The sequence below is a fragment of the Caretta caretta genome, chromosome 7, assembly GCF_965140235.1.
Source record: "Caretta caretta isolate rCarCar2 chromosome 7, rCarCar1.hap1, whole genome shotgun sequence".
NCBI lineage: Eukaryota > Metazoa > Chordata > Testudines > Cheloniidae > Caretta > Caretta caretta.
In genome coordinates, this window is record NC_134212.1 from 23906103 (window position 1) to 23931013 (window position 24911).

Here is a 24911-nt window from a genome sequence, read left to right on the forward strand (position 1 = left end):
GGAACATTGCTGAAATTCAGACTTTCCATGAGCAGCATTTGGGTGTGTGCAGCTGTCCACTCATGAGGCTAGCAATGGAATATCCAGCTAAATATGCCACCAGGAAACAAGGTGAGTGGAGAAGCCCATGCAATCACCACAGGAGGGCATTCCCACTGCATGTTAGGGTTCAGGTTACTGTGTTGGGGGGTTTCAGGACCCCCGCACAGTTGTTCCACCCACTTCATTCTCCTCCCACTAATGCCCCGTGCTAATCCTCCCTTGGACTAAAGACAGCACCTTTCAGGGCCACTCCAAGTACCAAGCAGTGCAGTGAGGTGCTCCCTCCCTTCTAGCTCTCTGCCCAGCCCTCCTGAGTTTCTCTTGTTCCCTGGGGCCAGATCCCTCATGCACTGGCATGTTGTTGTTCCACTAGAGTAGCAGTGTGGTGCTGTAGCACAGCAGTTCTCAACCAGGGATCTGCCAAAATAAACCAGACTTCAGCCCCAGGTGACAGGGTGGGGGCTTGGGGTCGGGCTTGGGCTTCAGCCCTGGGCGGTGGGGCTTGTGAAGGGAGTGCCACCTCCACTCCCTGACTCACCTCAGCCAGCCAACCAGCCCGTGGGTCAGCACCAGCAACAATATTCACACGTGAGTAAGTAAAACAAAAATAATATGCATTTTAAAATTTTTTTACCATATTTGCCTTTTCTGTTATATGTGTGTGGGTGTTTAATGGTATAACTATCGCTTTAATACCACCTTTAATCTACGGGAGATGCTGAAAAGGAGTAGTTGTGCCATGGAGTTTTTAATAGCCGGGGGGGCTCAGAAGGAAGAAGGTTGAGAAGCCCTGCTGTAGCAGATGCTGAGAGGGAAATAATTACCAGAATGAGCAGCGGAGGAGGAGGAATGCTTGGCTCACTTAGCTTGTTCGTATGGGGACCTGGAGGAGCTAACCCAGGGCAGTGAGGGGCACCTTCCACTCGGATACGTTCATACTTAGCACTTTACCTTTTCAACTCTCTCATCTCTCAACCCCTCACTGAGGTGGGTAAGCATCCCCCCCTTCATGTGACAGTGGGGGAAACTGAACCAAGGCCCAGATAAAGCTGTGGTGTCAGAAACCTCAGCTTCCACTGCCCAGGGGTGACTGTGGCCTGCAGGAAGTTTAAGTGACTCTCTGGAGCCCACACAGGGAGTCAGCACCAGAGTTGGGGGTTAATGCTCAGGATTTCCTTACTCCCAGTGCTTTGAGCATGAGGTCAGGCTGCCTCTCTCCTGGGAAAGTCAATGAGCTGTTTCCCAGGATCCCTGATCAAACATGGAGTTGTAAACATCAGAGCAAGATGTTTCTCGGCCTCTGCCCAGCCACTCTGAGGAGAGATTATTACCCACCAGACAGTTGGTGTGAAGTGACCTTGAGGCACTTAGTTGTTGCCTGGCTCCAGAACAATGGGAAGGAGCTGGGCAAAAGGAAACTCTCTAAGTACCAGACGGTAATCGCCTGGTCAGAGGGAGGAGACAGGAAACCCCTACATGCCCAGAGGTCAGAAGTAGAATCATGACAGATCTTCATCATTAACACAAATTGGGGGTGGGAAGGAATCCCTCACCTTCATTTTATCCCTCTGGGGATTAGCTCTGGCAAAATGATCGGTGAGAGCATTTAGCTGGTGAAATCTTTGGCTGAACCCTGCCATGGTCTCATTGTGGAAGAGATGCTGTGCGAGATGGTTTGGGAGCATTCAGGATGGAACCCCTGGCCATTCGCCTGCAGTGATTCCCGGTGTTTTATCCCCCATGTTGGAATCCAGTTGTCAGAACCACAGATTCCTCTGCCAGCAGAAGAGTTTCCAGGACTTGCACTTGAATTTCTGAAGCTATTTGTTTCAGAGTGGTAGCCGTGTTAGTCTGTATGAGCAAAAACAATGAGTCCTTGTGTTACCTTAGAGACTAACAAATTTATTTGGGCATAAGTTTTTGTGGGCTAAAACCCACTTCATCAGATACATGGAGTGAAAAATACAGTAAGCAGACTATATATTATAGCACATGAAAAGATGGGAGTTGCCTTACCAAGTGGGGGGTCAGTGCTAACAAGCCGATTCAGTTAAGGTGGAAGTGGCCTATTCTCAACAGTTGACAAGAAGGGGTGAATACCAAGGAAGGAAAAATTACTTTTGTAGTGCTAGTGAGGCCAGTGCAATCAAGGTGGCCCATTTCCAACAGTTGACAAGAAGGTGTGAGTATCAGCAGAGGGAAAATTACTTTTCTTAGTGACCCATCCACTCCCAGTCTTTATTTAGGCCTAATTTGATAGTGTCCAGTTTGCAAATTAATTCCAGTTCTGCAGTTTCTCATTGGAGTCTGTTTTTGAAGTTTTTTTGTTGAAGAACTGCCACTTTTAAGTCTGTTATTGAGTGTCCAGGGAGATTGAAGTGTTCTCCTACTGGTTTTTGAATGTTACAATTCTTGATGTCTGATTTGTGTCCATTTATTCTTTTGTGAAGAGGCTGTCCGGTTTGGCCAATGTACATGGTAGAGGGGCATTGCTGGCACATGATGGCATATATCACATTGGTAGATGTGCAGGTGAACGATCCCCTGATGGTGTGGCTGATGTGGTTAGGTCCTATGACGCTGTCCCTTGAATAGATATGCAGACAGAGTTGGCAACGGGGTTTATTGCAGTGATTGGTTCCTGGGTTAGTGTTTTTGTTGTGTGGTGTGTAGTTGCTGGTGGTGCTATTTGATCAATTGCAAGGGCTGACCAGAGTGTAGCCCTGAAAATCCACCCGGCAGCTGATCAAAGAGGCATCTCAGTCTGATGAAATGGTAACTCTGGGTGATTTCATCTACCCACATATAAACCAGCCAAATATGACAGTCAGGTGAGGGTTAGAGAAGCAATGTCTTGACACGTTAAGTGACTGCTTTTTGGGGATAAAGTGGCAAAACAGATGAGTCTATGATACAGTTGGGAGATCTGGTAATAGAGAAATAGCCTTGAAAAGACCCTATTTATTTTTAAATGAATGTTGATGAATAATTATGAATTTTTATGTTTTTTCCCTGGTTTTTATCTACTTTATTTCCTGCATTTCCAGGATAATAAACAACAAGCTCATCTGTTAATTTTGATTTGGAATGCAATGACTGCAGCAGTTGATCTTTATAACAAATTCAGTATAAAGTGACAATGTTTTACCATGTTAATTTCTTGTGTGTTGATAGACAGAAATGATGGCAAAAGAAAGAGCCCCAGCTGGCTGAATGCAGCATCACCCCTGCATGTAGTTTCCCTTGGCTGTAAATTCCGATGATTAATAAACGGGTTTGGTTTGGTTTGGGTTTTGGGTGGAGGAAGAAATAGAGTCCTTCAAAGCCGATGGATAATGGTGCCCAAGTAAGCACCAAAAGCTGGTTAGCCCTGGCTACACGTGTCCATGGGACAAACCATGAAAACTGCCAAAAATGCTGACTCCCTGCAGGAGCACTGGGTTATTCTATAGACAAGGCCGACCCACTGTAGATCTGTATCACAGCCAGAAGGAAGTTCTCACCAGCAAAGTGTTGCAGGGCTCACCCTCATTCTCAAACACCCTCAGGTTCTCCCATGCCCATGCTCGGTTATGAACTAGCAATGGATGAATCTCAAAAAGGTTCCTAGTTTTCTCTCCTTTGTGCTAGGGTGCTGGTGGCTCAGGTACTCAGGAATGTTACTTGGTGCTTAAAGTAAGTTTGTTTCTTCATGTACCGAACACACAGTCCCGTGGGCACTTTCTGAGGGTGGAGAATCATTAGAGATGGTTCAACCTGTCCCTTCGTGTTAAGCTAAGAAAGAAGGGAGCATGGTATGGCGGTTAGAGCATGGAACCAGGTCATATAGGTTCTCGTCCTGTCTCTGACTAGCTAGTCTCTTCAGAGCTCTGTGCCTCCCTTCACCCATGCGTGAAGCTTAATTCACTGCTTGTGACACACACTGGTAGCCTCCTCTGATGGAAGCTATAGAAGTGTAAAGTGTTATTAAGAAACCCCACAAATCTCCATCCAGAACTCAAACTAGGCCTCTTTTGAAGTTTGGCAACTGTCTGTTAATGTTTTGATTTAATTCTTTTTCACTTTTGGTTCCAGTTTGAGGTGGAAGGGCTGACGCATTGTAAAGAAAGTCAGTTCTTGTGGTAGTTCTAGCCTGACAAAGAGCAAGAAGCATGCATCATAAATCTCCTGAGAAGACTGCCAGGGAGAGATTTCCACTCCACTTCTGGAGAAGCAAGACGTTTGGCTCAAGTTCAGGTAAGCATTATTATTATTTAATATTTATACTGCAGTAGTGCCCAGAGGGCCAGATCAGGTTTGGGAAGCCCATTGTGCTGGGTGCTCTAGAGACACAATTAAAAATAGTCCCTGCCCCAAATAGTTTACACTACAGTCTAAGACAACAAGGACATAAGAAGTATGAGGGGAGAGGGATACAATAGAATGTGTGCAATGTTCATAGGCATGCATATATATATATATATATATATATATATATATATATATATATACGTGTGCATTTTTCTGATATTATAAATAGATGAAGAAAGTCTCAGGTATCCCCATCTGCCTCTCTGCTTAGCCGGCTAGCCATTATGAATTGGCCAAGAATAGTCTTTGTGGCGGGATTTTAAGGAGAGGGCAATGGTCATAGACATTACAATTTTAAAGTGTAGAGAAGGTAGATCAGGAGCTTGTGTTCTCCATGTCTCCTAACACAAGAACAAGGGGATATTCAGTGAAATGGAAAAGTGGCACATTCAAAACTGATCAAAGGAAATAGGTTTTCACACAGCACATAATGCGACTGTGGAATGCATTGCCACTGCATGTCTTTGAGGTTAAGAATTTACCAAGATTATCAAGGAATTGGAAAACTATGTGAATAACAAGAATATTAGGAATTAATAGTCCACACTAAAAAAAATATTTGGATATAAAACCTAAAGTTTCAGGATTTAAGCCAATCTCTAGCCATTAGAGATAAGGATGTGGCCTTTCCTAGGGGGCAGACTATCTCATACCTGCTTCCTCTGGTGTTTCTTGCATCTTCCCTGGAAGCATTTGGTTCTGGCCACTGTTACAGAGAGGGTACTGGACTACATGCACCATGGATCTGGTCTGGTCTGGCAGTCCCATTATAAAGTGCCCCTCCATATCTTGTGAGAGTGGTATCACCAATTACCGGGTGCATCAACTCTGGTCACCCAAGGGTTGCTGGATGCTAACTAAAGCATCTTACTGAGAGGAGGGGTTGGATTCTGTGTTGTGTGAGGCTTTGCCTGCGTGCAGCTCTGAGGCCAGGAAACCATTGTTCAGAAGGGGGCCTGCCTGGGCAATTCCAGGTGCTCAGCACTTCATAGGACTGGACCATTCTGCTCTGCTAGGGTATTTGGTCCAGATATTTAGAGGACTGATGAATGATTTAGGGCAGCAGCAGTTTTGCACTCCACACAGCTTCCTCATGAGAAAGGGAGGGGCCTGGCACATAGTGGAAAGTAACACCGGAGATTGGAGCCATTAAACTGAGCAGAACACCAGGTCTCTAACCGCCCACTCCACCCTCTCGCTGTCCCTCCCCTAACCTCCCTCGGAGCTTTTTCTGATCTGTGGAAAAAAACAGCTCCCCAGGTAGAGAAGGAAGTTGGCAGCGACAATGCACTGAGGATGTCATAGTGAAATCAGCAAGGCTATTTATAGGCAGTTAATTGATTAGAGCGGCCACAGCAAAAGGAAATGACTTTCAGGATGGACAGAAAACTGAGAGGCCAGCCAGCTTTGGAGAGACCTTTAGGATACAACAAAACACCCTGAACAATCAAAACCCGTCTCATTGCTTTGAAGAGCAGAGAGCTATGGAAAGAGAAATGGTGTGAGCAAAGGGCTGCCAATGAATATTAATGATGGTAGGGAGCACGTTGGGGCCTGACTTCAGAACACAAGAGGATGTTTGAAAGCATGTACATGTGGGTGAGTAGGGACTGCAGCAGGGGGCACTAGTGAGGTATTTATGATAGCAACATCTGTTTCCGGGTTTAAGGCAATCCCTAGCTACTAGGGACTGGGATGAGAGCTAACGTGGGGGGCAAATTAACCCACATCTAGCCACAGTAGGGTTCTTACACATTCCTCTGAAGCACTTGGTACTGGCCACTGTAGGAGTCAAGACATTGGACTAGAAGGGCAATTGGATCTGATTCAGTGGGGCAAGTCCTGTGTTCCTATCCACAGGTTAAGGGTGTCACTCGCCTCTTGAGTGATCAAATGCCCAAGTTGTGTGCTCAACGATTGTAAAAGCACGTACACATTAGGCAGGCTGAGGCATGCCCATCCTTGTGATGATGAAGCCCTTTGCTGTGCCTTATCAAGGGGAACGACTCAGATACTGACAAGGGAGTGGCCAGTTGTTTTGCTTAAGACTCACAAGATTTTTTTTTTTTTTTTTACTTTTTGTGTGACTTTAGCACTGGGGGAAGGTACTAGCTGACAGTGCTAGCCACAGAACAGGAACAGCATGAGCTGTGCAAACTTCCCTGCCTTGAAAGATGAGAGGGGAGCTCAGGCTCTGGTGTCCCTTCCTTTAGCAGCTCTGCATTTTCCCTCTGTGACATTGTTGACCCCACCCAGACCAGTAAAGGGTCCTGTCACCGCCTGCTCTGTAACTCTGGGAGATCTTTTTGCTGTGCAGCTATGGTTCAATTCCCTGACACCAGTAGCATACCCATGAGCACAAGGGCTCCCCCTGGCTCCCAACAGCCCAGTTACTCTTTGCAGAAGCCCCTCCAGTCTCGAGCCTCCCCAACTCCATCCTTCCCGAGTTCCAAAGTACCAGCCACTTGACCGTTCCTGTCTGGTTTGCCACACCTGAAGGCCTGGAACCAGCGCCCCAGATAACAGCTGACTTTGGTGCACACACTCCACACAGTTTGCACACCAGAGGCTGGCTGGGGAGAAAAACAAACAAAAAGTTTATTGCCTTGAAAAAAACACAGATTCAAAGATGAAATAGTGAGAGCAAACATATACCAGCTACACAGAAACCTCAGGTTTTACACGTCCATATTAGATAAAATCCCTTTTCTCATACAAATTACCCATTGCCTTCAAACAGTTTGCCAGAACACACCCTAGGATAGGGGGAACCAGCTTTCACATACAGCCTCTTGTCTTGAGTCCATCCCTCAAGTTCTGGATAAAAATGTCTTAGTCCCAAGCCTGTTTCTAAAAGGCTTTTTCCTTTTTTTTTTCTGCCCTCCTCTTTGTCCGCAGTTACTCATGGTTTATTCAGAGTGGGAAAATTCCCTCTTGACTTGATAGCTGGGATGTTGTAGTGTCTTCCCGTGAACTTTAATGATCTAGCATTGTCTTTTCCTGGGTTGGATAATGGATGGTTCATCACCACAGTCTGTATACATATCGCATCATGACCATCAAGTTCAGAACATTATAAGCTTTCATATAAAAGCCCTTACTCAATACATACTGTATTATTGTACTAAAAAAATGTAATCAGTTGGTTCAACTGCTCTTTGGGGGGTTTTAAACCTTCTGTTCTCCCCTTCGGGTGTCAGGACCCAGATTATCACATCCTCCTCTTAAAATGGGCACGGCTTCTGTCTTCAAGGAGCTCAGAGGGAGAAGATGAAAACCAGAGGACCAATATATAGACACTGAACTTTCCTTTGACAGGGGCTAGATTAAATATTATTGAAAATGGAAACTGGACTGGAATGCAGCTGGAAGGAGGCTCCAGGCTTCTCTTGTGCACATTGTATCTGAATAGCTGGCAAACTCACCTGCCATGATTGGGACCAGAACAGATCTCCTGTTGACCAGGGAAGCTGAACGTTTGGCTGGAAGTTTTGGAGGCAGTGATCTCCTCTGGGAGCACAAGACTGAGAGCCAAGATCCCTGAGTTATTTTCCTGGCTCTGTGAATGACTTGCTGTGTAACACGTGTCTTTCTCTCTCTGTGCTCCAGTTTGTCCTTCTGTGAAAAGAGGATAATGGTACTTACCCACTGCATAGAAGGGGCAGTGAGAATTGATTAATTAAAGCTTGCAAGATGCTTTGAGATTCTGGGATGGAAGGTGCTAAAATAGCCATATAAATGCTAAATTGTATTAAATAGAAATAACCTGAAGCTTGGAAACATCTGGGCAGAGAAGAACCATGAATCAGTCATCTGAACCACAAAGCCTCATGTCCCATCAGGGATATTACTCCTCAACTATTGCAGTTAACTAGATCCATATCCATCCTAGATTTAAATTCACTGATGTTAATGACCTCCATAAGCCAATGGATCCTTTGAGTCATTGTGGCCTTTCTGCTTGATCATCAAGACTTAACATGATGGGTTCTGTTCTCATCTGAAGAGTAAAAATGATCAATGAACATGTCACAGGCAAGGGAAATCCCCTTTTCCTGAAGAACCTCAAAAACGGGGGTAAATAAATCCCAGAGCAGTGTTGGCTGCAAGAAAGACAGGTCCTGCTTATGCCCTCGCCTGACCAGGCAAGAAGGTTTGAGTTGGTGCGGGCAGCAGTAATCCACTGTCTCAGAGTTTGGTCGTTTGGAAACGGTGCTCTTTTCAACGGTTCTGTTATCAGATGGAGCATTTCCTTCATCAGTGTTAATATCCATGTAGTGAAACAATGAAAGGGCTTCCTATCAGTTCCAAATAGGACATGAAAAGCTCTCAGCGTTAAGAGTAGAGGATGCTGGAATAGGGCAATGGGAAACGCCTGAGTCACTGAAATGCCTCTTTGATTCCAGTAGCCTGATACATTCAAAAGAAAAAAAAAAAAAGAGCGAGAGAGTGCAGCTAGTTAATGATCTGAGGGACACAGGAGAGGAAAGGCCGATGCCTGCAAAACAGACTCTGCAAAGAGAGAAAGGAAGAAAGGGATCTGCAGGCTGGAGCCTTGAAAAGCAAAGAGAATAACTGGGAATCAACAAAAACAAATTGCAACATAATGCATCTCGTTTTTATAGGGTTAAGTGGTGCTACCTGGGGGGGAAACATTCCAGGGAAAGGCCACATTACACCAACACTGGACCAAATTCAACCCTGTTGGAGAAAGATGCAAGCTCCACTGAAGTCAATTGGAACTGAGCCTGCCTACATCAGGGCTGAATTTAACCCATTGACTTCTGTGGAGTTGCAATGGGGCAGCAGAAAATGAAGTTTAGTTAGCAACCGGGATGTCAATTGTTTGCTGACAGAAATCTGTTACCCAGATTAACTAATTCATCTGCACAGTTCCCCTGTGAGGCAGTTACAATAGTCCAATGTTAAGGCAGCTATTAGTGACAGGCTGGCCAGTAGTGGAGTGTGGTACAGTGCCTTACAGTCCAGCACAAAGCAATACAATAGAGTACAATGTACTGCCATACAATAAAGTGCAATACAATCCTGCAATGCGATGTAATTCAATGCAGTACAATGCAATATCAGATAATGCCGTGCAATGCTGGGAATTGAGTACAATACAATCCAGTACCATGATTCGATACTGTAAAATGCAGTAGTTCCATACTATATCACACAATTAGCCAAATCCTGCTTCCATTTAAGTCTGGGAGCTTTGCCATTGATGTCCACATTAGCAGAATTGGACTTAATATTGCATCAGGATTATTTATAGAGGGGCTAACACTGCTGGTCACTTTACAGAGCATAGAAAAGGCATGAGCCCTGCCCAAAAGCTCTTGTTTTACCGTAAAGAAGCCCCAGTGCCTTTTACGGAGACCTACATCGTTGACAACTACATAGTGAACAGGGATGTCAATAAGTGAAGTGTCCCCAGGATCCCTACTTTAATCATTGTCTGTGGCACAAAGACTGCCATACGGTTGGGACAGTCCTATATGGAACCATCAAGGTGAATGGGCCACAGTCATTCCTGGGTAGTTCCCCCAAGTCAGTTGAGTTACCCGGAGGATGAATCTGACCCAGTTGCTTCAGGTCTCCAAATATGGGCCTGTCACTTCTCAACATTTTCCTTTGCTTACATTTTGTTGCACCACGTGTGACCCAACTTGGTGGAGACATTGGCCATAGATGCTGCCACATCAGAGGAGAACACTGGTCCCTCTATTTTGGCACCGCTCATCCAGCCCAGCCCCTGCAGGTTCAGAAGAGAAACTTCCCATAATGCACTTTTGGAGTGCCAGGCATAAGCAGAGCATGATGGTCTCTCTAGGTCAGTCTAGTGGCACTTTGGCAGGGGGACAGTCTGTGTGGCGAAGCTTGCCTGGCTGTTGGGCCTGCTTCTAGATAAATAGGGGCCTTCAGAGCTGTCGGTCCAGCCCCTTCTATCAGTGTTGTTTGTTTTAAAATAAACCTTTGTAATAATAATGATTTAAAAGCCCAGAGAGCTCAGCAAACCTCCCTCTCTGAGAGGCACAGATACAACTATGCTAGGGAAAAAAATGTTCTTTATAAAGCATCCAAGGTCACAAGACCACAGAGTGGAGGACTGACCCTTTTTATTGTCTATTGTCTTGGCTGGTGGCAGGAAGCACTTTCTGGGCACTGAATCCAATAGCTCTGGAGTATTACTTAATGCCAGGAGAGAGCGAATCACCACCGTTAGCCGGCACCTGCTGTCCTCACACACAATGAACTGGAGTCTCAAAGCCGTGAGAAATCCCCTTCTTGGATCAGGGTTGAGGGACTAGCAGTGTCTCAGCTGCTGGCTGCCCCTACAATGCTCTGAAGAGACTCCTGCCACAGGATTTATAGGTCTCCGTCTTGACTCCTGGAACTTGTGTACTAGCTGCAGTTCCCGAGGCTGATGTACAAATCCTCCAGCCATTGTCCATGTTCCCGGACACGGGCTGGGAAGGGATTTTTTACCCAAGTTGTAAATTGGCTGGAAGAAAAATACAGCAAAACTCTTCACAAATATATTGCACGTAGCTCCTTTTATCTCCTATACACACATGCATCATTGTGCCCCTTCCCTCCCTCGACTGAAATCAGACACCAGTACTCCCCTCCCTTAGTCGGAATAGTAATGGGCTCATTCACTTTTCCTCCTGGTGAATCCACTTGGTGATTAGGGGGTTCTCATTTCACTTAGCAGAGACTAAAAAAAGCATGTAGAGGAGAATCCAGAATTCTCCATTTGCACTGATGAGAGCATGACACCCGCTTTGCAGAGTTGTAAATGACCTCATAAGGAGTAAGGTAATGGAGAATCTGAGCTTCAGTGAGAAGTGATTTGCCCTGAGTCCCATAGCAAGTGAATGTCAGAGCTAGGATTGAACCCAATGAGTACCCTGAACTTAGACCTGTTCTCAGACCACCATAGCATGCCTGCTCCTGAGGGAGTGTGACACTGGCTTTCTCTTTGTGCTGGCAGGGGAGCATACCTCTTAACTTTTAGACAGCAGAGGGGTCAGTGGCTAAGGCATTGGTTCAGGATATGTAGGTTCCATTCCCGGCTCTGCTACTGACCTGCAAGTCAGCAGTACAGCCAGTTGCTTTTTTGTTTCCCCTCCCATGCTGTGTCTGTCTTTGAAACTCTTTATGGCAGGGACTGTATCCTACTATGTGTCTGTACAGCGCTAGCACCAGTTTTTCTATGATACATGTAATGAGCAATGATAATATCAACCGGAACAACTTCATAGGAGAGAATCACCTACAGATGAGACGGTTGTGATGGGCACTTTAATTGTACAGGGAGGATACCGTTCTATCACGTGTTAACAGTGTATTTGTGCTCCCTTTCCTCTGTGTTCTCTCTTCTTTCTTTCCTTCTTTCTCTTCTTCTTGCTCTTCCTCTTCCTTTTTTCCCTTCATTGTATAATTTAGCCTGGCTTATATTTTTGCTGGCTACACTGACTCTTGGGCACTGTTTGGACATCAGGCTGGTTTGTGGTTTTATTTTGTGGCATCCCATGTGCAATTTCCAAGAACAAAACAAAACTAACAACCCCCCACACTTGTAAAGATAATTGCTATTATCCTTGAATTCATTTTTAAAAAATGACGTTAATCAATCTGCTCTTGAGGTTACTAAACAATCCTTGTTAAATCAGCCTCTGGAAGGACTGGGAGCATGTTAAAGTATGATTTCTCTTCATCTGGCTTTCTTGCAACTATAGACATTAGGCCTTGTCAGGTTCCTATTTAGACTGTCCCTTGAACCAACATAGGAACATTCCCTCTGGTATATTCTCCAGTGGGATTTCCTGTCCTCCATCCCACACCTGTTTCTGTAATTGCCAGGAATGGCTGAATACTTTGGGACTCATGGCCAACAAGCTTTACTTGAACCTTTCCAGCAGAGATGATCCCAGCTTAGCTCTTGACCTAGCTGAGAGCTTTCTTTAGGCTCCCCAAGTGGATCTGCTCTCAGAAGCTCCTGTGAGACCCCTCGTTTGAGTATGAGCCATGGTAATATTCACACACAGTCTGTTTGTGCCATGTGCTGTGGTGGCATGCAGCCCAAAATGTCTGATTCGCTCCCATTCTAGTGAAGTCCTCTCTATTGCCTGGCCACTGGTGTCTGTCTGGCCTAACTATGTGGCGTTTATAAGGTGCCTATCACTGCACTATGACCAGTCTGGTACCAGTCCCCTGCCTAGCAGAATGATTCCTGTGCTCTCAGGAGGAGGCACAGATATAGGGGCATCTTAGGGCATATGAGCCTGTTTCTCCACTCTGTTACATTGGCTTTACCCTGCCTCAGTTCCATGGACCCGAGCACATGCTGCCTGGGTTGTGGAGTGGAGAGCCGGGGCCTGAGGCCATTCTCACCAGGTGTGCAAGGGAGACCCTCACGTCCCACACGTTCTCATTGGCCTTCACGTGATGCAGTTGCTGCTGGAGGGAGGGGAGTGTGACAGCAGGGGAGGGAAAGGGGAAAACAGCAGCGCCAGGACTGGTTTTGATTTTGTTTGACAGCCCTGGAGACTGGCATCCTGGCTGTTCCCGAAGGACAAGGACGGTTACCACGTGGCCCTCATTCTGCAGACTTCCCAGCTGACCCAGTGCTGGCTTGGGGGCAACCCCGGCAGGGCTGAGGGAGAATTGAACTTTGCTGGTCCAACCACTCCTAAGTTTCACTGCTGAGGCTGCCAATGAGGCGGCGGGAGGGGGGAGGATTAGTGCCAATTGCAAGGGGAGCTGCTGTGATGAGATTCACCTGCCAGGGCCACTGAACAGCCAGCAGAAGGGAGGTGATGAGTCACTACCATCCAGGCCGGATTTGAATTGCTGCTCTAGAAGTGAAGGGCACGGTCGCCTGTCCTCCTGGTTCTTTGTGCTGAACCACGGCCCTTCTCATTTGTGCTCCTGGCCCCTCATGCTGCTGCAGGGCCTGGGAGAATGGGAGAGCAACCTTCAACCTAGCCCGGCTGTTCTCCTGCAGCTGCCTCCCAGTGTTAATGCCCCACAAGCAGGTTTGTGCAAAGCAAGAGTTTTCTCTGAGGGTGGAGAGTTGGTGCGAAGTTAAAGCAGAGCGTGCCAGGCTCCTGCTGGTGCTATCAGCAGGATCCCCCTGGCTGCGGCCAGCTTGGCTGTGTTATCCGCCGAGCCCTAGATCCAGGTATGTCTCTAATTCCCATGAGTGACAGGGATGCCCTTTGTGGAAGGCGAGATTAGAGCAGGCGTGCGGCTGCACCGCCTCAGCCCAGGTGACAGGAGAAGCGAGCCCTGTGCTCTGTTGAAAAACAAGATGGAGCAGAGAGAGAAAAAAGTGACAGCACTGGAGGGAGTCCAGAGGGGGGAGGAAAGAGCTTCTACACAAAGGGCCAGCCTGTCTTCACACCTGCTCGGACATACGGGGAGCATGGAGGCCCGGGGGAGGGGGCAAGGGGGGGCCACTGACAGATAGAAGCAGGGGGAAATAATTCTCACTGAAAGAAGCATGTCAGGGGAAGATAGCTCAGTGAGACACTTCAAATAAAGGGAAGCAGCCGTGGTGACAGGATACATTCTTTGCCTCAAACACACTGTAGGCCACGAGTGCCAGAGGCATCGGGCAGGAAGAAAGGCTACTTGAGTCGCATCAAAGACAACCACCACCGAAGCACAATTGAAGCCTGCAATTGTAGCCGGCCTGAAAGCAGGTTTTGCACAGGCTGCTTTGTTCTCTGATCGTCCCCGTCGCTTTGGTATCTCCCACCATCGGCCAGGCACGGCACAGCTTCTCGTCTCTGAGGGAACCAAGTTGCAGGTGACATGGGTTTGGGGGGGGGTTCTCTGCTCAGCCCCTCCTCAGCCCGTGACACACAGGTGTAGCCATCAGTTCGGCATTTGTCCACACACATGTATTGGCCAAGCCATTGCTCTTAACCTGCAGCATCACCACCATTCCCCAAGGGTGAGCTGCCATTTCACACACAACAGGCCCAGCTCACCTCTGATGTAGATGGGAGTCACTCAGATGAGGTCAGCGGAGATGCCCTCACATACCCCAGCATCTTCATTAGAACAGTCAGCTGTCAGTTTGATACAAAGATCTAGGAGGGGCTTGATGTAAGGATCAGGAAAGAACAGCCTCTTCCCTCCTACCCAAGAACTAGTAACCTCTGCCATGTGCCAGGGCTCTCAAGGATATAGAGTAACCGTGAGTCTGAGGCCCACCATGTCTCACTATGATACCCCTGGCTATTTTTGCTACTTATCCAAGACAGTTGTGTTTGAACAAGGCTCCTATGCTGTCCTAAAACCCTCAGGTGCTCTCTCTCCATCCCTTCTCCCTGGCCTGCCAATGTTCCTGTTTTAAACCCAGCATCACAGACGGTCCATGTCCATCTGTCCTGCTCTGATGGGGCTTTGAAGCTAGGGAGTTGGAGTTCTCAGGTGGAACATGCATGGGCGCCATTATCTTTTCTCCTCCAGCCAGCTGTACAGCCATGCTGAGGGGATTAGTGGTGCCTCTCAGATATCGGGCAGGATTCGTGCCTGATCTGGGGGTCTTGTGGGGTTTCTCGTGCTTGGTGTGTGAGAAAAGGAGAAGGGTCTTCGTATTGAATTTTGTAGCTTTCTTTTAGCCCTCAGCTTGACTCCCTCAAAATGTTTTAAAGAGCATCCATACCTAAAGCCAGAAGAGCCACGTGTCAAGGGAACGAAGACTGCTCCAGGTTGCATTGGATGTGGGAAACCAGCAGCGTCTATATGGAGAATTAGGGAACATCTGCCCGACATGGGATCCCTAGGGAGCCTTTCCAGCATCTCCTGGGTGATCCTACAGTCTTCCCCCACCTTGTTCATGGTCGATGTTGCTTTTGGGACCTCATTTGCAGGCAACATTGTGCTGTGGCCCAGGTTATCCTTCATGTGAGCACCACTCCTGTTCTCAATGTTCAGCTTGTCTTGCATTGAGTGTTGTGTTATTTCATTGGTAAGGTCATAGGGGAGAGCAGACAGCATATGAGCCTCACTGTCTCATTAGCAACAGGCTCCCACTTGAACCTCACATCTGCGGAGCTGGCTGCCCATCTGAATTTTATGGCTTGGCCTCTCATCCAGCGTGACACCATTTCTCCTGAATGATGACTTTTGGTGATTAGTTGCAAGGAGAGTTTAGTCTGGGAAGCCAACAGGAGCTGCTCAGTCTTCAGTGCTTTTGAAAAATCAGGCCACTTATGTAGGCACCTTAAGATGGACTTGGTAACCTAAACTTAAATGCCCATTTTGGAACATCTTGGCCATGCTATCTTTTTTTTTTTTCCCCAGAGAATAAGCAGCCTCTGAGCTAGGAGGTGATGTCACGTGTGATAGAGCCTGCCTTACCATGGGGGAAAGTGATAAACCTTATAGGAAATATATAAAACATACATGGCAAAACCAAGTTTACTATTTAAATTGCCCTCTTAAAATGGGGCAACCCCTGCACAGACACACACAAGTAAAAATGCCCCGCTGCCAATATAAATATGTCGGGAACCTTTTCTGACCAGGCAAACACCCAGCTTGTTCTTGGTTCTAACACTGGTTACTTTATATGGCTATTGAGTGATTGGTCATTCTGTGTTTGTACAGCACCTAGCACAATTGGGGTCTATTGAGTGGGGTCCATGACTGAGGTACTAGAATAATACAAATAATAAATAATAATAGTGCACCTTCTGCGTGGGGCTAATGGCCAGCCAGGTATTTGCTGCCTTCCCTCTGTGCAGACAGAGCAAACGCTGTCTGCATATGAGTTTAGTGAACAACGTGAAAGAATAACAGCTGTAATAGAAAGAAAAGGAGTACTTATGGCACCTTAGAGACTAACAAATTTATGCAGCTGATGAAGTGAGCTCACGAAAGCTTATGTTCAATAAATTTGTTAGTCTCTAAGGTGCCACAAGTCCTCCTTTTCTTTCTGAGAATACAGACTAACACGGCTGCTACTCTGAAAGCTGTCATAAATTAGCCAATTGTGCCTCCTTGTGGTACAGAGTGGTGCATGTGCTAGTGAGCTGAACAACTCTGTCCTTCAAAGACCCACTTCCGACAGTGCATCATCTATTCATTTGTATATAAACACTTGATTGTTGTTCCCTTTCCCCTAATCTCTATCTATTTGTCTGTCTTTAGACTGTGAGGTTCTTGGGGCAGGGACTGCCCCTTCTTCAGTGTGAGCAAAGCCTCTACTACATTCATCTTGGATGCTGCTATAAATGTTTAATAATAATTAAAAATAATTAATAAAATAATTAATTAATAACTACTAATGCTCTGGCATCTCTCCCAAAGAATCCTCGTCCTTGGATCCAATGCTACAGCGACCCTGCTGTGTGTCTGCAGACAGGCATTTGGATGTTGGCTTTAATGTATGCCCCACCAAACAGAAAGGCCTGGTGAGATCCTGCTCTTTGCTGCCACGTGGGGTGGGTTATGCATCCCTAAAGCCAATGCAAGTGTTCAAAAATCACAAGTCAAGTAGCATGAGATTGCCTTAAAAATCATGAGATTTTTTTTTCAAAATAATATTGACTTCTTTATATTTGTCTTGTTTTTTTAACCTTCAGGAGGTCACATTTTCAGGCTTTTCTCAGCACTATGAGGGCTAGAAACTTGTGATTTTTTTTTACATGAAAGCTGAGATTTTCATGTATTCACATGACTCCAGGAACTGGAGCTTTAAGAGACACACCAAATATCATGAGACTAGCAATACAATTGTGAGAGTTGGCAACATGTCTCTCACTGCTCTCCACATGTTCCTGAATCTACAGCAGTGGCTATACCGTGACCACTGGTGCTTGGTTACTCAGGCCCAGTGAGAGAGAGACAGCAATCTGCTATATTTTTTTGAGGGGAGGGTATCTCTCTCACCTCAGTCAGTCCTAAGGATCCCTCCTTTTCCCTATCTTCCTACCCCCAAAAGTCCCATATCACAACCACTTGATTGGATGGCAGTCTTTTTCCAGACCGTTATGCTGCTCCTTAATTGACCAGAGGATTGTCTGTGGAGCAACAAAAAAGTACTTCCCTGGGGCTGTGCATGCTGTTTCTGCAACATTGCCAGCCTTCATTAGCTTGCGAAGGAAGAGGATGATTAAGCATAGGCCCCGTAGGCCTTTGTCTAGGGCCCCAGCTCCTGGAGTCAAGGGATTACAGCAGAATCTCAGGGGGTTGTTTGCTTGTTTTTGTTAAAGTTTGTAGCCCTCATAGTTGCAAAGAAATGTGTGGAAATGTGAATGAAGTGTAACCAGTGCTGGGGCATACCTCTGCCTGTGTCTGCAGAGAGCCTTAAACAATAACTGAGAGGGGTGAACTACCCTGTTCATATCGACAGAATGTTACTCTGAGACCTACTGCTCTGGGGGCCTTGCAACTCCCAGTATAATGGGGGGACACTGGGTGTGGCAGGAGGAGAGAAGGGCAGTGAGCCTGGCCCACCCACATGGATACACTCCCTCTGCTGGGGTAAGTATTGTTCCCCCTGATGCTACTTGGGGGGAGAGACAAGGGCCTCTGTGTGTGGGGGGGGGCAGGCAATCTCCATTTCGAGAGGGGAATGGAGCCACAGGACAGACAGGACCACAAAGTGGCAGTGGACCCACAAGGGCTCTGTGTTGTAGTGTGCACATGGCCTCAGATTGCCTTAATCTGACTTTCTTTCCCCACTCCACTGCCCCCACAGCACTTTCATTTCTGCTAGCCTATCAAGCTCCTTCCCCAGGGAGGTGGCTTTCTCTCTGCATAGCCCTCCCAGGCCCAGAAACCCAGGGGGAGTGCTGGCCACTAGGCCACAGAGGTAGGGTTACCAACTTTCTAGTCTCACAAAACCGAACACCCTTGCCCCGCCCCTTCCCCAAGGCCCTGCCCCTTTCCCAAGGCCCCGCCCCCACTCACTGCATTCCCCCTTCCTCAGTGGCTTGTTCTCCCCTACCCTCACTCACTTTCACTGGGCTGGGGCAGGGGGTTGGGGTGCGGAACAGGGTGAGTGCTTTAACTGGGGGTGCAGGCTCCAGAGTGGGGCCAGAAACGAGGGGTTCAGAGTGCGGGAGGCAGCTCCGGGCTGGGGCAGGGAGTTGGGGGGAGTGGGGAGGGCTCCACCTGAGGGTGCGGGCTCTGGGGCGGGGCTGGGGATGAGGAGTGCAGGAGGGGGCTGTGGGTTGAGGGAGGGGGTTGGGGGTGTGGAAGGGAATGAGGGCTCTGGGCTGGGGGTGCTGGCTCTGGAGTGGGGCCAGAGATGAAGGGTTTGGGGTGCAGGAGGGGGCTCCAGGCTGGGGGATGGGGCTGAGGGATTCAGAGCGAGGAAGGGGGCTGTGGGTTGAGGCAGGGGGTTGGGGTGCAGGAGGGGGTGAGGGCTCTGGGGTGGGGCCAGGGATGAGGGGTTTAGGGTGCGGGAGGGGGCTCTGGGCTGGGGAAGGGGTGGGGTGCAGGAGCGGGCTCCGGGTTTAGGGGCAGGCTCAGGGCTGGGGCAGGGGTTGGGGCTCAGGGTTGGGGTGTGGGCTTACCTCAGGCAGCTCCCAGTCAGCGGGGTGGGGGTGGGGGCTAAGGCAGGCTGCCTGCCTGTACTGGCACCACACTGCACAGGCCCCGGAAGCAGCCAGCAGGTCCGGGTCCTAGGTGGGGGGGAGGGGCAGGAGGCTCCACGTGCCGCTCTCGCCTGCAGGCATTGCCCCCCCAGCTCCCATTGGCCAGGAACCGGAGCTCCCAGTGGCCCCGCCTAGGATCCAGACATGCTGGCCGCTTCCGGGGCGCAGAGCAGTGCCAGCCAGGACAGGTAGGGACCAGCCTGCCTTAGCTCCACAGCACTGCCAACCAGACCTTTAACGGCCCAGTTGGTGGTGCTGACTGGAGCCACCAGGGTCCCTTGTCAACCGGGTGTTCCTGTCGAAAACTGGACACCGGGTCACCCTACACAGAGGAAAGGAGTACTTGTGGCACCTTAGAGACTAACCAATTTATTTGAGCATGAGCTTTCGTGAGCTACAGCTCACTTCATCGGATGTAGCTCACGAAAGCTCATGCTCAAATAAATTAGTTAGTCTCTAAGGTGCCACAAGTACTCCTTTTCTTTTTGCGAATACAGACTAACACGGCTGTTACTCTGAAACCTACACAGAGGGTATGTCTATACAGCATTAAAAACCCGCCGCTGGCCCATGCCAGCTAACTCTGGCTTGAGGGGCTCAGGCTAAGGGGCTGTTTAATTGTGGTGCAGATGCTCGGGTTCAGGCTCAAGCCTGGGCTCCAGGACCCTGCGAGGTGGGATGGGGTATAATATGGGACTTCGCAGAGGGGCCAGGAAAACAAAGGGATTTTATCACCTTTGTGCAGCCATCCAGGTGTTTGCAATAGGGTAGATCAAGGCCTGGGAGCTCAGTGATGCTCCGTGCCCATAACCGGACCCCCTATGTCCCTGTGCAGGCTGCCAGCATGTCCTCACTGAGGACCTTTTTGAAACAAAGCTTGTCTCTTTCCTCTCCCCGCTGGGAAGGGCTGGGTCCTGGTCGAGTTTCCTGTTTGTGTTACAGCCTACAGACTATCCAGCAGGCTTTTTCTTTTGGGGTGGGGGAAGGGGGAGAGCAGTAGTCTACCTGGAGCTGAAGGGTCAATAACTCCTTCCCCTAGCTCAGGGTAGCATTATTGAAGCCCCCAGTCCTCACTCCCTCTCTGCATCTGTCACACCTGCATGTTAAGACCTGGGGGCATTTGCTGCTGTGTGATGCTCTCTGCACTGGAGGTGCCAGGTGGAGTCAAACTCCGATCTCTCTGATCCACCTGCTTCTCTCTTCTGGACCCTGAGTTCCGCTCCCCTCTCTGCTCCAGGGCGGCCTGCTCTTGGATCCACCGAGGCTTTGGCTTGGATGAAGCAGTAGAAAAGAGAAGGGAAGAAAAATTAATGGGGAACAGGTGTCGTCCTGTATGGTGCCCTCTTGGGGGGCAGCATCCTCCTGCTGCGATGGCACTGAGGTACACAAGCAGATGTCACGCCAGGACAATGTCTCCCTTCCACTTACATGCAAGGACATCCCTTCACGCAATGTTTCACATGGAGTCAAGTGGCTGCCAGCAATGTGGAAAGTATTTCCAGTCTTGGTGCTGAAGAAGAGACACTCTAGTTATATGGGCCCGGACAGCACTGGGAAGAGCTGAAAATCTCACTACAAAGCCCAATCTTGGCAGATTTTCAGCCCAAATAGATCAGGAGAAGAGTCTAAACATTTGGATCCAAGCTGCCAAGCTTCAGATTCCTATGGGTCTGTGTTGCTCTTGGGAGCCACTAGCACCTCTTTAACAATGAGCTGTGTCTGCTTCTTATGTGGTGGATTGGCTGTTTTGCCCATTGGATTGCTAATGGAATAAGGTACTTGTCACCTCCAACCCAGGGATCTGATGCTGCAGGCAAAAGCAGGCCCAGCTGATAGTGACCAAAAGTCATTCCCAACTGATGGCCATTTGGTGGCATCATCATCTCTGGGCATAACAGCAACAATTCAAAGAAACATCCCATCGCTAAATAACAGCCTGGCACAGGTCAGCAAAAGATCTCTCCACCTCCCCCTGTGGGAGAGGAAGTCTGGTCCAGTAGCTAAGGCATGCCCCCAGGACTTGGGAGACTTGGGATGGATTCCCAGGTCCACTGTGGATTTCCTGGGTGATCTTGGGCGTCATTTAGTCGCTCTGTGGTTCAGGTCTCCACCTATACATTGGAATGATGGGTGATGTGAGGATAAATACATTCAAGGTGTGAGGCAGTCACAGAATATGGTTGTGGGGACTGGATAAGTATAAGGGGAGTAGATGGTCACAGCAGCAGTTTGCCCACCCTCAAACAGAAGTATGTGAGCCTTACACCATGGTCTGAAATTCATGGAACTTGGGTTGTGTCAGACCAGTGGGGGAAGTGAATCCAGAGCCAAGGGCCTCTACCCACTGAGGATGCCCTGCAGGTCCCCAGTCCCAAGGCTACTTGTGCAGGTGCCCTAGCTGTCCTCCCCTTGTGAGAGTGCCTATCCCTGTGGCTGCCAAGACTTTCAGATCAAGCCCAGCACTGATGACACAAGCTGACAGGCCTCAACCATTCACCAGCTCTTTGTGGCGAATCAGGTATCACCCCAGCCAGCATTAATGCTCCCTCAGTGGGAGCCTGAGCAGAGGCGCCAAGGGCTGCATGAGCCATGGAGACTGAACTCCCCTCTCACCCCAGGGAAGGGCTGAGGCATGCTGCCATGGAGTAAGTCTGCCCCGCCCCGTGCATGCTGTACCTGCTGTGGGTGTGCATGGTGCAGCCCCACAAGGGTCCCAGATGGCACAAGTGCTGCTTTCGTGTTGGGAGCGTCGTCCCCTGGCCTCCCAACTCTGAAGAGGTGCTGGAGGAGGGAGGCTCTCTGACAACTCTGAAAGAGGGGTTCAAGCAAGGCACCAGGTTCGCATGGTGCTCCAGCCGCCGCTGCTCTGCTGCCTCATGGCTGGGCTCGAGTCCAGCTGGCGTGATTTCTGCCTGCAGGCGGGGCTGTACATTAGGCTGCTGGGCTGGGTGCTGCCTTCACTCGTGAGGACAATAGAGGAAGCACTGAGGTCTTTCCACTCAAGATATAAATCTCCTATTCGAGAGCGGAAAGGGAGACCCAGATTAGAGACTATATGCAGGCGGGCGTCTGATTGCACTGGAAAGAGATGCAGACAGTGAGAGCAAACCAGAGACGGTTGGGAGAGACAGGGGTTCATTCACCCCTGTGTGGGCAGTAGGGCCGGCACAGGGATGGAAGAGAGATGCTTGTGCCTCCCTGATTCCGGGATTGCTGGGTCAGTTGGGCTCTTGGTTCCTCTTGCAGCCACGGAATAGCCAGGGTGCAGGGTCATGCTCTTCCCATCCCTGGCTTCTGTACAGGGAAGGCAAATGCTGGATACAGGGTATTGCCTGGCTTGGGGTTGCTTCTGGACCCTCTATGTTGGCGCAGCCTGTACAAAGGGACTGCAATGCAGGGTAAATTCCTCTGAGAGAGAGAAGACATGCCAAATTCTGTGGCCGGGTGATTTTCTATAGTGCTTAGTGCTAAAATAATGGCAATCAGACCTCAGGCATGCACTTATCACAGCAGGTGGCTGGTAGGAAATCTCTTCTCATGTAGGGGATTGCATTTGGGACTCAGTGAATCCCCCACCGCAGAAGTGCACCCGGAACCTGGCAGCGCTGCCTAGGGAGTGACATGCTCCATCTCCAAACTGCAGGGAAGTACACAGTGCCGGGGTTACAATAGTGCCAGTGACTCCATGGAGCTGGGCCCATGCTCAGAAGGGGCCCAGGCCTGCTCTGCTTGCAGTGTGCCCTGAGACCCCGCTGGCTCCCCCTGACTACCACTTGCTCCTCTCGGCCTGCCCGCCAGCCAGCCAAGGGCTCCTCTCCTCCCCTCCCCCTTGACTCACCCCCCTGCTCCTCTCTCCCCCCGGCTAGACCCCAGTGCACCTCTGGCTCCGGACAGTCTCTGCTTCCCAACACCTGTGGGGCTTTGTCTGTCTCCCCGGAGCCGAGCCGCTTGGGACTGGTACAGAAGCCTGGCCAGTCGCAGCCAGTTGAGGGTGGGGAGACAGTGTGGGGGGCTTGGCTGGGCCACTCCAGTAAAGTGGGTCCTGAGGGAGCCCGCTTGGTGATCGTGCCACTCCCGAGGGGCCAGAGCGATTCCCGGCTCCGGGACCAGCCCTGGCTACTCTGCCAGCTCAGCCCGGCAGACACAGTCATCTCCCAGCAGTGCTGATGAGTGCGGCCAGGAGGCAGGGAGTGGGTCTCTGGGAGGCCTGGTGTGTGCTGGGCTGTGAGGGGATGGGGAAGATGTGTGTGTTGGGGCAATAGGGAGTGGGGGTTTTGTGGAGGGTGCTGGGCAGTTGTGGTGGGGCTGTGGGCAGGGGTGGTGGTATGCAGGGCGCTATGCATTTGTGAGAGGTCTGGGGGGGCTCTGGCCATAGGAGTCGGGGGGGGTGTTGGGCGGGGAGGGATGTGTGGCGTGGCATGGGCCAGCCCCCGACAGGAAGGGGCATGCTGGCAGCACAGGGCTGGGCATGCCACAGTGCGTCTGACAACTGCCGGTTTGTAAACAGTGCTCTCGCACTGGGCTGGGCGGAGTGGGGCCACCCCTGCCATACTATGCCCCTGGCCGGCCCCTCGCTCTGGGGACTGACCTTCCTGCTCCATTGTCCCCGTGGGGGCCCACAAAAGGTTAATCTAGCCCTGGAAGTAAAGCTCTGTAATGTCCTGGGGATGTCCCCTCCATGTTCCTGACCTGAATGCTGGAACTACAACCCAGAAAATCAGCCCAGGTTTTACACCCAGCCCCGGTGGGCTGAGCTGGGACTTTGGAGGTTTATTCAGTGCCCACAGATTCCTGTGCCATCCAGACGTAATCAGTGGAGCTCAGCTATAAACCCATCAGAGTCTGGATCTAAGGAGTTCCCAGTAACTGGGTGGCACAGCAGGATCTGGACTCTGACATTCGGGTATCTCTTTCTGCTGGGCTCCGGCCTTCGTGTGGGCCTTTCCTCTCACACTCAGTTTGTTGCTGCTGCAGAGGTGGAGGCCAGACACTAGCCCAGGCACTGGTGGACTCGTCTAGGGAGCAGGGTGGAAAGGGAGTCCGCTGGTGTGCGGCGGCGGGGTCCAGAAGGCTATGCATCACCGTGGACCTGGAGGAGTCCTTTGTATGCACAGGGAGGGTGGTGACAGACCACTCCAGATGCTCGCTGAGGTTGTCAGGACCTGACAGTGAGGATGACGGCTCCCTCCCTTCCCCCATGGATGAGCTGAGACAGGGATGATATCAAAGCAGGGGCCACTCCTCCCAAACCAGGGGGATTAGGTGATTAAGGGCTTTTATTGTTGTTTTTCCAGGTTCCAGGGAAGGACGATACTTGGCAGGATTAGGCTGATGAAGACCTCACTCCCCCAATCACAGAGAGATAACAGTACCTCAAAGAGAAGAAGCTGCCCAGACGACAGACAGAACGTGTCCCAGGAGCAGAACCATCTCTCAGCGACCTCTGCTGTCTCCTCCACCTCCTGATACTGCTGCGCACGCTGGGACCTCTGGATCCCTCTCAGCAGGTATTATTGCTTGGCAACGCAGCCTGCAGCCCATCAATCGCTGCCACGGCCACAAGGGAAGTCCAAGTCTGTGCATCGTTTTATAAGCTGGTCTGTCCGGGCAACTCCGTGTCAGGGCCTGGGTGCAGCCAGTAGCCGTGTCTGCTGCTAAAGGAAGAGCAAATATGTAAACATGTCCTTTTCTTACTCAACACGTGGTGTTGGCCTTGTGCGTTGCACTGAGGAAGGGAGGAAGGATGGGCTTGTGGTTAAGGCGGAGAGCTGGGTTCAATTCCTGGCTCTGCCATAGGTTTCCTGCGTGTCCTTGGGCCAGTCTCATATTCCATAGGTGCCTCTGATCCCCATGGTTAAAGTAGATATAATATTCCCTTCCTCCCACCCC

The 24911-nt window shown here is 49.7% G+C and overlaps 2 long non-coding RNA genes across 2 annotated transcripts in view; one reads left to right on the top strand and one right to left on the bottom strand.

The window, feature by feature from the left end:
* On the top strand, window positions 1-24372 carry LOC125640472 (uncharacterized). The gene is made up of 3 exons (XR_007357786.1): window positions 1-111; window positions 4117-4278; window positions 24317-24372. It is a non-coding gene; the product is annotated as an uncharacterized LOC125640472 (long non-coding RNA).
* LOC125640473 (uncharacterized) overlaps window positions 24281-24911 on the bottom strand; it is a 9420-nt gene continuing 8789 nt past the window's right edge. The window contains exon 2 of the long non-coding RNA XR_007357787.2: window positions 24281-24676. This is a non-coding gene — a long non-coding RNA (uncharacterized LOC125640473). The remainder of the gene's footprint in view (window positions 24677-24911) is intronic.